This window comes from Psammomys obesus, unplaced genomic scaffold (genome assembly GCF_907164565.1).
Source record: "Psammomys obesus unplaced genomic scaffold, mPsaObe1.curated_primary_1811, whole genome shotgun sequence".
Taxonomy (NCBI): Eukaryota; Metazoa; Chordata; class Mammalia; order Rodentia; family Muridae; genus Psammomys; species Psammomys obesus.
In genome coordinates this window covers 33,791,910-33,805,189 of record NW_026592118.1, presented here as the reverse complement: position 1 = coordinate 33,805,189, position 13,280 = coordinate 33,791,910, and the positions used below count along the sequence as shown (strand labels likewise).

Sequence of the window (13,280 nt, the reverse complement as noted above, 5' to 3'; positions counted from 1 at the left end):
TTAACCAAGCTGTCATTGAGTAGCAAGTCGTTCAGTTTCCATGTATGTGCAGGCTTTTTGCTGTTTCTGTTACGGTTGAGGTCCAGCTTTAGACCATGATAGTCAGATAGGATACAAGGGATTATTTCAATATTCTTGTATCTCTTGAGGTTTGCTTTGTGACCAACTATATGGTCTATTTTGGAGAAGGTTCCATGAGGTGCTGAAAAGAAGGTATGTTCTTTCGAGTTGGTGTGGAAAGTTCTGTAGACATCTTTTAGGTCCATTTGATTTAGGGCCTCTATAAGTGCCCTTGTTTCCCTGTTTTGCTTCTGACCGGATGACCTGTTCCTTGGTGAGAGTAGAGTGTTGAAGTCTCCCACTATTAAGGTGTTGGGATCAATGTGTGATTTCAGCTTTAATAATGTTTCATTTACAAATGTGGGTGGTCTTGTATTTGGGGCATAGATGTTCAAAATTGTGATGTCCTCCTGTTGGAATGTTCCTTTGATGAGAAGGAAGTGTCCATCTTCATCTTTTTTGATTAATTTTGGTTGAAAGTTTATTTTATTAGATATTAGGATAGCTACTCTAGCTTGTTTTCTGGGTCCATTTGCTTGAAAAACATTTTTCCAGCCCTTTACTCTGAGGTACTGTTTATCTTTGTTGTATAGGTGTGTTTCTTGGATGCAGCAGAATGTTGGATCCTGTTTCTGCAACCATTCTGTTAGTCTGTGTCTTTTTATTGGAGAGTTGAGACCACTTATGTTGATAGATAATAATGACCAATAACTGTTAGTTCCTTTTATTGTGGAGTTGGTGGTCTTACTAGGATTCATTGCTTTTTTTTTTTTTTTTAAGTTTTGTTAGGAAATTATCTGTATCCTATATTTTCTTTGGTGTAGTTGTTTTCATTGGATTGGAGTTTTCCTTCTAGTATCTTCTGTAGGGCTAAGTTGCTGTGTAGATATTGCTTAAATTTAGTTTTATCATGGAATATTTTGTTTCCTCCATCTATGTTGATTGAAAGTTTTGCTGGGTATAGTAGTCTGGGTTGGCATCTGTGTTCCTTTAAAGATTGCATGACTTCTGCCCAGGCCCTTCTAGCCTTCATAGTTTCTGATGAGAAGTCTGGTGTGATTCTGATTGGTCTACCTTCATGTTACTTGACCTTTTTCCCTTGCTGCCTTTAATATTTTTTCTTTATTTTGTAGGTTTAGTGTTTTGACTATGATGTGATGTGAAGTATTTCTTTTCTGGTCTAGTCTATTTGGCGTTCTGTAGGCTTCTTGTATGTTATGGACATCTCTTTCTTTAAGTTGGGAAAATTTTCTTCTATGATTTCTTAAAAATGCTTTCCAGACCTTGGAACCTGGAGTCTTCTCTTTCATCTATCCCTATTATTCTTAGGTTTCGTCTTTTCATGGCATCCTTAATTTCTTGAATGTTTTGTGTTCGGAATTTTTCTGATTTTACCTTTTCTTTCAGGGAGGATTCAATTTCAGCCAGTGTATCTTTAACACCTGAAATTCTCTCTTCCATCTCTTGTAATCTATTGGTGATGCTTACCTTTGTGGTTCCTGATCTTTTCTCTATGTTCTCCAGTTCCAGGGTTTTCTCTCTTTGTGTTTTCTTTATAGATTCTAATTCTGTTTTCATGCTTTGTACCATTTCCTTTATCTGAGTGAATGTGGCTCCTATTTTTTTTTTGTTTGTTTCTTCTCTATATGTCTCTAATTGTTCCTGTACGTGGGCAGTTATAGTCTTCTGTATTTCTTTGAGAGCTCTGTTCATTTCCTCTTTTTGTTCCTCTAATAACTGCATAAGTATAGCTTTAAAGTCATTTTCCTGTGTTTCTGCTGAATTAAAATATCCATTGAATTTGGGGGTTGCTGGTGGGTCCATGGTGTCCTGATTTTTGTTGAGTGAGTTATTACGCCTACCTTTGGCCATTTGCTTATATGAGATCTTCACTATTTTTTCCTTGAGTCTGAACTTCAGACTGGAACTGTCTTTCTCTGGACTCTGGAGTATTATTCTGGATGATGAGGGAAGTTGAGAGTGTGTGTTGCTGCTTACGTTGTTTTACCTAAGGGAGGAAAACCGCTGGCGCAGATTCGTTATTGCGGGGGGGGGGAGGAGTACGAGTATATGTGTGTGTGTGTGTGTGTGCGTGCTTGCATCTTGAAGGTGGGTGCTAGAGAGTGTAGGTGCTTGGGATATGGGGGTTGGGAGCAAGCGCAGGAGGGGATGTGGATGCTGGCGCAGATTGTGGGCACAAAGCACCTGCACAGGTTTTCTGAAAACCCAGTGGTCTCCAGTCTGTGGTGGGTTCTGCAGGCTAGACTCTGAGGCCTGTGGCTGACACTGCGGGCAGGACAAGTACTCTGTTGTGAACTCTGTGTGTCCAGGCCTGTGCTCTGTGCTAGAAGCTGTGAGCAGAGCAGGCTGGGCTCTGCTCTCTGAGTTGCTAAGGGCTATGTGCTTCCTCTGTTGCTTCCCCCTCAGGGAAGGCTGGTGATTGGAGATCGTGGGGGAAATGTTGGGGGTTTGAGTGTTCTCAGACTCAAATATCAAGGAGGGAGATCTGTGCTTGGGGCAGGCAGCACTGTGTGCAGGCAAGCTGTGGGCGCTGTGGGGTGCCTCCTCTGCTTCAGCTGCTGGTTCCAGGAGCTCTGGTAACTCCGCTGCAGCTTCCCTGTTGGCTGCTGTACCTCCGCCTCCTCTGCTGCCATTGCTGGCTTGGCCACCTCCGCCACTGCTTCTGCCCGCCCGCACGGGGAAGTGCCCGGGAATCAATTCCCCAGAAGTCCACGGAGACGTCCGCGGTTAACCTGTGTCCTATTAGACTCAGATCGGGGTTTGTCCCCCTTCTCCCCGGACTCCTTGTACAGTTGTTTTGGGTCCCACAGCTCCTCGACTCACCAATTCGGAGTTTCAGTTCCTCTGAATACGGTGCCTGCTGGTCACCGCCATCTTGGATCCCCCCCTGCACTACTAGCCTGTCTTTCCTGTCGGTTCTTGTGAGAGTTGGGCGTATCCTATTTCTGACTTACTCTCTTAAATCTTTCTCTTATTTGTCACTTTGTCTGCCCCTCAATTAGATACTTTCAAACACGACTGCTTCCTTTTATAAACTAACCTTACCTTCATTGTTTGGGATTAAAGGTATATACTAGGGATGTATCTGTATTTCAGGCAGATTGTAAACTAGGTTGTGTCTGTATTCCACCTGGATCACATAGATGAAAGAGGTTTTTGAATGTGCTCCCTTGGGAGAGCAGCCATATTGCTAGATTGAAATTCCTCTACAGGGAGAGGTCAATATACATTAGCATTTTAGGAGAAATTTATGGACACAATAATAGAAGGATTATTGTGAGATAATGAGAAAAAGTAAGAATCAAATATCAAGAAAACTATCATTCACAGTAAATAAACAGATGAAGAAGGAGGAGGAGGAGGAGGAGGAGGAGGAGGAGGAGGAGGAGGAGGAGGAGGAGGAGGAGAAGACCACCAACCTAACCAACCGACCACAGCCATCTTGAAAAACAAAAGCTGACACCTTGGGCCTGGAGAGAAGGCTCAGTCTGCTAGCCATGCATGCATGAAGAGAAGTGTTTGGTCCCCCAACACCCATGCAAAAAAGCCAGGTGTGGTTGTGGGCATCATGAAGGGAGTAGGAGGGTAAACACAGGTGGATCCCTGGAACTTGTTGGCCAGCAAGTCTAACCAGTGAGTGAGCACTGGGTCCAACGAAAGATCCTGTCTCAAAATAGATCAGTTGATAAAGACAGCCAACATAGCCCTCTGGCCTACATGTGGGTACTTTCACACACACACACACACACACACACACACACACACACACACACCAGGGGGAAGAATAGGGGAGGAGGAAGACAGAGGCACAGTTTGCATATTTTGATGTAAATCTAAGTGCATTAGCCTGGGTCCTAGCAAGAACGACAGGAGATGCAAAGTTTTTAGCCAGAGAACATTTCTTGGAGAATCTACTTACTAAGATGTGAGTTGTTAACTTACAAAAGTGGGAAAGCACCATGATGAGCAGGGAACTGTTCCCTAAAGGGAAGCAGGGGTTGGAAAGTGGTCAGGAGAGAAATACATTAATGGAGTCAGGTGATTCCTGCAGCTCTCATAGAGTTTAAACCTGGCAAAGGTTGTCACAGCAGAGATATGGAGCCATTGCAAGATCATGACAAAGCAGGGGAGAGTGAGAGAATTAGCTTGAATCTTCCATGACTGTTTACTTAACATCATAGACTACTTAGTGAAAAAAAAGTCTGATAAACAGTTTGAAAATAGCAACCTGATAGAACAGAATGAGATACAAAGGAAATTTGTAAACCTACAGAAACATTTTGAGAACTAGAATCTCGTAACCACAGACTAAATGTAGAGAAATATCAAGTGCCAGATCCAGCATCATTGATGATGGAATTAATAACAAGGGGAAGTAGATAACCACCAACATCAATGAAAAGACAAAACTATCAAAACTAGGTACTCATAATGAAGATGATCCAGTACATGGATACCAGCGATCTTTAGTAGAAAAGGAAGAACTGAAGATAAAAATTCCAATATGAAAAAATACTCCTGTAATGAAGGCAGAAAAATTCAGATTGAAAATGCTTGGTGTACCAGGCATGGTGGTATATGCCTTTAAACCCAGCCTTCAGGAGGCAAAGACAGGCAGGTCTTTGAGTTTGGAGCTAGCCTGGTCTATAGAGAGTTCTATAACAGAAAGGGCTACACAGAAAAATCCTGTTTCTAAAAAATAAAGGAAGGAAGGAACGAAGGAAGAAGGACAGGAGAGGGAAGGGAAAGAAGTAAGGAAGGCAGAAAGAGGAAGGAAGGAGGAAAGACAGAAAGAAAGAAAATGCAAGCAAAAGAAATTTATAAAAGAAAATTACAAGCAAATTTACCCTAGTTCTGGGCATGGAACATTCCAGTGGCACTGTTGTACCCTAAAGATGAAGAATAATCTTTACTGCTGAGCCTCATCTCCTGAAGCATTAATTTACTTCCAAAGAGATGAGTAAGTAGTCAGCTATGTAGAGATACGACTTTTCAGGAGGGCAGTTTATCATAAAGTATTTTCTGTGAGCGAGTTTGTTCTTTTAATCCAAATAGAGGATAAGTCAATATTCTGTTAGTTTACATGGCAAAAGGTAATACCAAAAAGCCCATCTTTTTTTTTTATGTTCATAGAAACTTTCTTTCTTTCTTTCTTTCTTTCTTTCTTTCTTTCTTTCTTTCTTTCTTTCTTTCTTTCTTTCTTTCTTTCTTTAAATTTTTATTTTTCTTTTTAGTTACAATTTGTTAACTCTGTGTCCCAGCTGTATCCCGCTCCCTCATTCCCTCCCCCTCCCCAACTCCCTCCCTGCCCCTTGGGCCCGTGGTAGCTCAGTAACCAAGTAGTTTTCCAAAGTAAGGGGAACAAGGACTATTTCTAACAGGATCTCAAGGGCAGGCTCTTTGACCTACCCCCCCCCCCCCAGGGGAGGAGCAGTCCTGTTAGGCCACAGAGGAGGACTTTGCAGCCAGCCTTGAAGATACCTGATAAAACAGGGTCAAAAAGCCCATCTTGCAGTTAACAAATCTGAGAGATCCTGCTGTTCAGAAAGCACAGTTAATGAAATACATTCCCCCAAAGAAAACAATACCCATGCCTTCAATAGACTTACTACCTAGCTAGTACAAACAAAGCAAATAAACAAAGTTAGTGCAGTAAAAGGGAAAGAACGAAATTGGCTATTGTAGACAGAGCAGAGGTTTGACACTTCTTAGAGGAAACTGAAAAAGGAAAAGGGGAATAAGGGTGGGTTTAGAAGCTTGGGTTGTCCCCAGTAGCAGACCATCAGACATTAAACTTACTGTGCATGCTAGGTGAGTTGAAAAGGGAAAATAGAGGCCTGGACATAGTGAATGGGAGCAGCAGAAAGGTGAAATTGAGCTGTATGTGAAATAGAACTGTAACCATAGAAATGGGCAGACCGGACAACTGCCAGCATCTCCTGACATATTTTGGTCTATGTAATGAATGCGGAGTACATTAGTTCAAAAAAGGCAGCCTCAAGATCATTATAGATGAAGCATTGTCCTGCACTTGGCAAAGCCATCATTTGTAACTCCTTTCATCTTCATGATGACAGGGAGATCAGAATATAACTCTTTCATAAGAAGAAAGAACTCTGAGTACTTGATATATATATATATATATAATCTCAAGCCAGAAATTATGACATAGCCCTGTTTCCCTCAATAACCCCATGTCATTCAGTCTTGGTAGCTCCCCCTTACATAAAGCTTTATAAGCTTCTGAAAAAAAATTGTTTAAAATTTGGTGAGTGAGCAAACACTTTCATGGGCATTAGTCTGTATACTGGTAGTCTTCAAAAGCAGTGTCCTCAGAAATATGCTTAGTGGCAATGTGCACTTCTATTTCAGCTCATTCGAGTGCACAGCTGGGCCAGCAGCATGGCAGCTACTGGGTTGCTAGGGTTCTTTGAAAGTCAAAATTCTAAGGCGATGTAGGCCTTGAGTGTAGAGGAGACCTTGAATATAACGATTGTTCGGGTATGTTAGATGACAGAGCTGGCTTAAAAAGGGGCGGCTCTTCTGGGCTGGTCTGTGCTAATTATGAGAACTCCACTGATGAGTGGCTTTTTCTTGGGAAGAGAACAATCTGGGAGACATGAAGGATGAGAAGATTGAAACTGCAAAACGTTCTTTGTCCTCTTTCCCTCTGTCTCCCTTTTTCTCCTTCTGTCCTGGAAACTGTGACTAGGCCAGGCAGCTACTCTGAGCCCAAATTCTTCCTTCTCAACTTTGAACATTAAAGGACCACATGGCAAAAAGGAAGTTCTCTTCCTGTAGATTTTGGATAAATCTCTCATTTGACAGCCAGGAAGAAATGGAGATTGCAGACCTATACCTATATAAGAAATGCAATCTTGCCACAATGACCTGAGCTTTGGAAAGACCCCAGTATCCAGTGGAGAATTCCCTGGCTTGCCTAATACCTTGATTTAAGTGTAAGGAGAACCTGGGGTTGAGTCGCTCCTTGCCATCCTAAGAATTCTGGCCTAGAATACTATGACTTAATAAGTGAGAGTTGTTTTGCACTCAAATTAGTACTAATTGGTTATGCGGTAATAGACACTGAGTCACATTCTACACTTGAAATTTATCTGGGTTAGGAAAAGCTAGAAACTGATTTTTCCCTGGCTAGAGACAATAATTACATCAGGAACTAAGAAGAATCAGACTCTGTCTTGTCTGTTCCTGTGTCACGGAACAGAAGAAGTCCTGTGACTTCTTCAAACACCGCCACTTCAGCCACAAATAAAGTAGTCGGGTAAGACGCTGTTGGGTTTCTCCTGTCCCTGTATACCATGGTTCTCTTATGGTCACTTGTGTCTGGAACTGGGGAAGCTGATGCTCCAGGAGTAATTCCAGTCTGTTTGCCACGAGAGAGGGCAGAAGAAAGTCAGTGGAGAAGATGGCTCAGGGCTGACTGAAGTGGCTTTTCTGACTATATACCTCCTGCCTTCCTCACCCCTGTGGCATTCCTCAGACACACATGAAGGAAACCCATGGACTCAGCATTCTGAAATGCAAACCCCTACAGACAGGCTGACACTTCTTGGGAGATTTATGAATAGAAATCTCTCACAAGTATCATGTTATAGGCCAGATCTGTCTGTTGTGTGAGGCAGAGAACTTACAGCGTCTTATTTAAAACAAAATAAAGGTAACTGAACAGGAAACAAAAAAAAATATGTCAGTTGACCAGAACAGTAAAGCTTGTCCCTGCTTCATGGCAGACACACAATTCATCTTCAGGCTAAGACTTTGCCCATCACTGCAGATATTAAAATGTATGCTATGCTCTTAACAGCAACTCAGTGTCAAGGGAGAGTAATGATGCCATGTTTCTTGCTCTGCTTTGAATGCCTGGCTTCCTGACTGTCAGCAAACCATTTTTTGTTATTGTTGTTGTTGTTGTGACTCAATGGATATTAATGATTAATGGCATCTAATGACAGCAGTTTTCCAGCAAAGCTCTAATGCAGTTCCAAAGCTCAAATATATGTAACCCAATATTGTGATTGAGGGTGCTGCTAATACAATGATTCTAAGATTAATCCCAGAATTTGTTTCTCTTAGCGTTCATATCACTGTGAAGGCAATTACCTTCGACAGTCGGAAAGAAATGGACGTTGCAGATCTATACCCGTAAGAAATGCAATCCCTCAAATGCAATAAGGAACTACTTCTGTCTGCTAAGGATAGAATTCAAGTTCTTTACGGAAACAAAATGCAAATGAGCATTATTTTGTAGTCTGAACTAGCTAAGAGCTATTATTAAATTGCTGATGTGCCTCCTTGCCACACCTTTAGCACACGCCTTCCTTAGCCTGACTACTGTCAGCCCTTTCATCCGCAGTTCAGTAAACACGGGCAGACTTTTCCCAGTATGTTTGTATTCAGTAAGTCCTCACTTTTCCTTAAAACATATTAAGAAACGGCTTTATATTGTAACTGCTAGGAATGGAGTCCAGGGCATTGTGTGGTTGGCCAAGCGCTCTACCACCACGCTGTACCTCCAGGCCTACCATCCGGTTTCTTATTCACTGCGTGCTGACGGTGCCTGTCGGTGCCTGTAGGTTGTAGCCGTTACTGTTGTTTAAGTGAATCAGTTTGGAAACTACATACTGTGGTATTAGATATGTGGCATGGCTCCCTTTCTCTTTTGATGGGGGCATGGTTAAGTAGCCCAGGTTAACCTCAACCCCCCTATATAGTCAAAGCTGACCTTGAACTCCTGGTCCTCCTATCTCCATCTCTGAAGTTCTAGACTTCAGCTGTGTGCTACTAAGCTGGGCACAAGGGCTCTACTATACTTGTCTATGGTTAGCCAATGTGTCATTAAAATGCCTTTGCCCCCCAGCTTGTCAATAGCTAGTCTTTTTCCCAGAAAGTCAAGCGTAAAAGCACATTACTTTCTATTACCTAACTATCACATCTCCTTTCCCTGCAAACTCTCCAAAGGGAAAGGCATGCTAAATTTATAAACTACTATTATTTTTCTATTGCTTTTCTCTTTATTTTCTGTATGACTGTCAATGTCATGAAAGTTATTTCTGTTGTGGAAATACTGCTTGCCACCCTACTCAAATGTTTGTTGTGACATAGAGTACTGACATTCATTCTATAATGTTAGGTCTCCCCATTTTTACCTTTCCTTTTTTAAAAAATTGTTACCTTCACTTTTATGATTCAGACTTTATACATTGTTTTGTTTTTATCTTGATTATATTTGTAAACTAAATCTTTGTATACAACACAAAAGTTAAATGATTTTACTTTTTATGGGTAAATTTATCCTACCTATATTTATTGTTGTATGTATTTGGCTTTCTTTCTGAAATCTTTGCTAATGTTTCCTATTTTTCTGAGTCATTGATACAGAACTCTTTTTTTGTTTGTTTTGGCATATGTTTTTTAATTTCTTCCCTTTGTGTTATTCTCCTCCTTTCCGGCTTTCAAGGTACAGATACTGCTTTTTAATTCTCTTATCAATCTCCTCTGTATCTTTCAAGTAATTTATAAGCCTTCTGTTCCAGGCCATCAATATTGGAAGTCAAGCCATGTTTTTTGTCTGTTCCAAAAAGAAGTAGTGATCAGGGATTTCTGTGTTATCACAACTGCCTTCCATACACACTGTTTGACACTCTCTGCAAAGTTCGACCTCGTCCATTATGTTCAAATTGTTCTTATTTCACATTCATGCTGTTTCTTTACACGCTGCAGAATTGCGCTTTGTGAATACACTCTTTAGACCTGAGTGATCATCAGGAATCTCTTCACAGCGTGCCTTCTTCAACCACAGAGCCTTTATTTTGTCTTATCTTGCAATTGGTTAGGTAATGTTTGAAAATAGATTTTGTGTTTAAAAAATTATGAGCACTAAAATCCTTGATTCCTCACTTAGTGAGACTGTCTTTCTTTACTTTTCTGAGCAGATGACCTTCTGGGAGCAGTCTGTTCTAGGTGGAAGCCTTTCTAGTTAATACTTAGTGCTCATTGCTGCAGTTGGAAGTACTTGACCAATTTGCAGTTAATTCTCCTTTGTAGCTATTTTTGCTTCTGCTTAGAAGCTGTTTTTTTTTTTTTTAAATCAGAAAGTTTTAAGTGGTTTTTTTTTCTATCTTAACTTCTTGGTTTTGTGGTTTTATATGTCTTTTTCATGAAGGGCTCTGTCTTTGTGGTTTTATTAGTCTCATGAACAATATTTTATATACATTTTTGCACATGCTTCCTAATATACTTACATAGTTTTCCTGTAGTCCATACATCTTTGGAATTGTATTCCTTGTTAGTACAGTGTGTATATGCCTCCTTTCACAACACAATGTCAATGCTTTTAAGCCAATGCTTTTATATTTGGATAATACCAGGTATAAAATGTCAGTCATTTCGAAAGAACTTACCACTTTTCATATGAAACTAATTGTATATTTCCTGATGGTGAACAGATACTATACAAGCAGAGGATCAGTATAGGCAGTTGTTCTTACAAAACTACTGAGATCCCTATGGAAACAAATGTCAGTTCTGCTGGAATGTTGAGCTCAAATGCAAAGTACCATAGCCTGTAACGCATATCATAGCTCATCACTCATTCTCGTTCCTGACTGCCCACGTCTTTGCAAACTCATTTGCCAGCAGACACAGGACAATGGCCTGTGCCTCCCTTTACCTGCCAAATCTTCTTCAATGCACCTGCATGCTAAACACCATTTTCTTTCTTTTATGTTTGCCTCTGTGGCGAAGTGTTTTCTTTCAGTGTTTTTTTCCCCCATGAGACATTACCAATTTTATACATATATGCATTTAAATATGTATACACATACTGATTTTCTCTTGCCATCATGGTACATTACTATAAATACTGTGGCTAGAAGAACATCCATTTGTTGTAGCATAGTTGGAGAGATTGGATTTTACAATTTTCATAAGCCACTGCTGGAAAGATTGCCTGCTGGCGCATCAGGAGAAGCCTCAGCCTTCTGAGGTCTCCTCCAGTCCTTGGGTCAGTTTCCTTTTCCTTTCTTTAAATCAAGCGATGGCCAGAGCAGTTCTCATGATTCTAGTTTCGGGCCCTTCCCCTCTGTCCAAGATTTTGCCATTTCTCTTTTTTTCCCAACAAAATGATGAAAAAAAGGCATTTCTAATATGCTTTTAAATCATGGAAGGATGCTCTAAGAAATTGATATAAGCAAGCAAAGCTGGTTGCAGACCAGAACTTCAGCACGTAAGACATTAACAGACCTTCTAAAGTAGCTGGATTCTGCAGCTTCAGAACAGCTGCTGTTCTCTCAAACTGTGGTTGCTGCTCCAATCCTGGAGTTACTGATTAGGTGATGTAGGAAGGGGCCTAGGAATTTACCTCTTTAACAAGTAAGAGTGATGCTGGCCCAGGGAGAAACTTGAGGTAAATGAAGTCCTCTTCTGCTGCCTGCTTCTCTTGGCTTCTCTTGCTCCTCTTAATCTCCATCCTTACAGTGTTTTCGGGGTTTCAAAGCACTTGATAACTGTCTCCTCTTAAACTGTTTTAAGCTAGATGATTTTGAGTTCTATTGTACCTCAAATTGTCTGCCTGAAAGTAAAACAAACAAAAGACCACTTTTTTATTTTAACTTGATAGTTCAATGTCATCGTGTCTCAATTTCACTGATAGAGTTATGGGGTTCATTCTTAACTTACTTTTTTTCTTTTTTTAATTTGGAAGCTATGTTAGAATATTTAGTTGTAGATCAAATTCCCTTTTTTTTTTTCAATTTTCACAGCTATCAGAGGAGGAAGGCCGTGCACATGCTTGTACACAGCCGTTCTCACATATCTCAACCGTTTAAAACCTACAGTTTTCGGCTCAGTGTCTCCATGAGCTAGACAGAGCTAAGCATATAGACGTTAAGTAAAATAGACAAGGCATTCAGTGATTATAAAAACTTACGGTGATGTTTTAGTTAAGATAAAGAACATGTAATAGTTTACCCATCATAGAAACGGCAATTCAGTATCCACAGAATTTAATGCACTGAGCATTATGTGAGAAAAAGGAAATGGAATAAACTCCTTCATGTCTGTTCCTGTCACAGAATCAGAAGTAGATGGACAATGAACGCGTGGCAAATGATCACTGCTCTACTGAAGAGACAAGTTAAGGACACAGCAGAGCAGTGTTGGTAACTGGGATATGGTGTGTCTGACCTAGACCTGACATAGAACCAAACAACTTTTTAAAAGCAAAGTTAAAATCATAAAATTTTGACACTTAAGAAGACAAAGATCTATTGCTTCTATAACTTGTTTCATATTATGTCTTTATTGCTACTTTTTAAATTAATTTTTTATTAATTACAGTTTATTCATTTTGTATTCCAGCTGTAGCCCCCTCCCTTGTCCTCTCCTGATCCCACCCTTTCTCCCTCATCTCCTCCCTGCCCCTCCCCAAGTCCACTGATAGGGGAGGTCCTCCTCCTCTTCCCTCTGACCCTACCTATCATGTCTCATCAGGACTGGCTGCATTGTCTTCCTCTGTGGCCTGGTAAAGCTACTCTCCTCTCAGGGGGAGGTGATCAAAGAGCCAGCCACTGAGTTCATGTCAAAGACAGCCTTTGTTCCTTTTAGAAGGGTAAGCACTTAGACCCTGAGCTGCCATAGGCTACATCTATGCAAGGGTTCTAGGTTATCTCTGTGCGTGGTCCTTGGTTGTAGTATCAGTCTCAGAAAAGACCCCAGGCCCAAATATTTTGGTTTTGTTGATCTCCTTATGGAGCTCCTGTGCTCCCCAGATCTTACTAACTCCCACTTCTTTTTTTTTTTTTTTTTTGGTTATTCTTTTTTTTTTTTTTCATTCTTCTTTAACTCCCACTTCTTTCATCTGCTTTGACACCCTGCTGGGTAAAGTCTTTATGCTTTATTTTTATTAATTTCTCGTGTGTGTATGTGTGTGTGTGTGTGTGTGTTTGTCTGTGTTTATGTATGCCACAGTGTACATTTGGAGGTCAGTGACCAACCCTCAGGAGTTTGTTGTCTCCTTCATCTGCTCTACAGGCCTTCATTTAGAAAACACTCTGGGCTTCTATCATACAGGTCATGTGTCACATGTGTCAATATGGTTTCTTAATAAAGTCATATTGAGAACCACTGAAATATGTCATTCGTAGACTATAAAGGCATTTTAGTGTTCTTTGCACTATAAT

At 40.7% G+C, this 13,280-nt stretch overlaps 1 pseudogene; it reads right to left on the bottom strand.

The window, feature by feature from the left end:
- LOC129681036 (protein SET-like) overlaps positions 1-11,569 on the bottom strand; it is a 47,069-nt pseudogene extending 35,500 nt beyond the window's left edge.
- Positions 11,570-13,280: the final 1,711 nt, after the last annotated feature.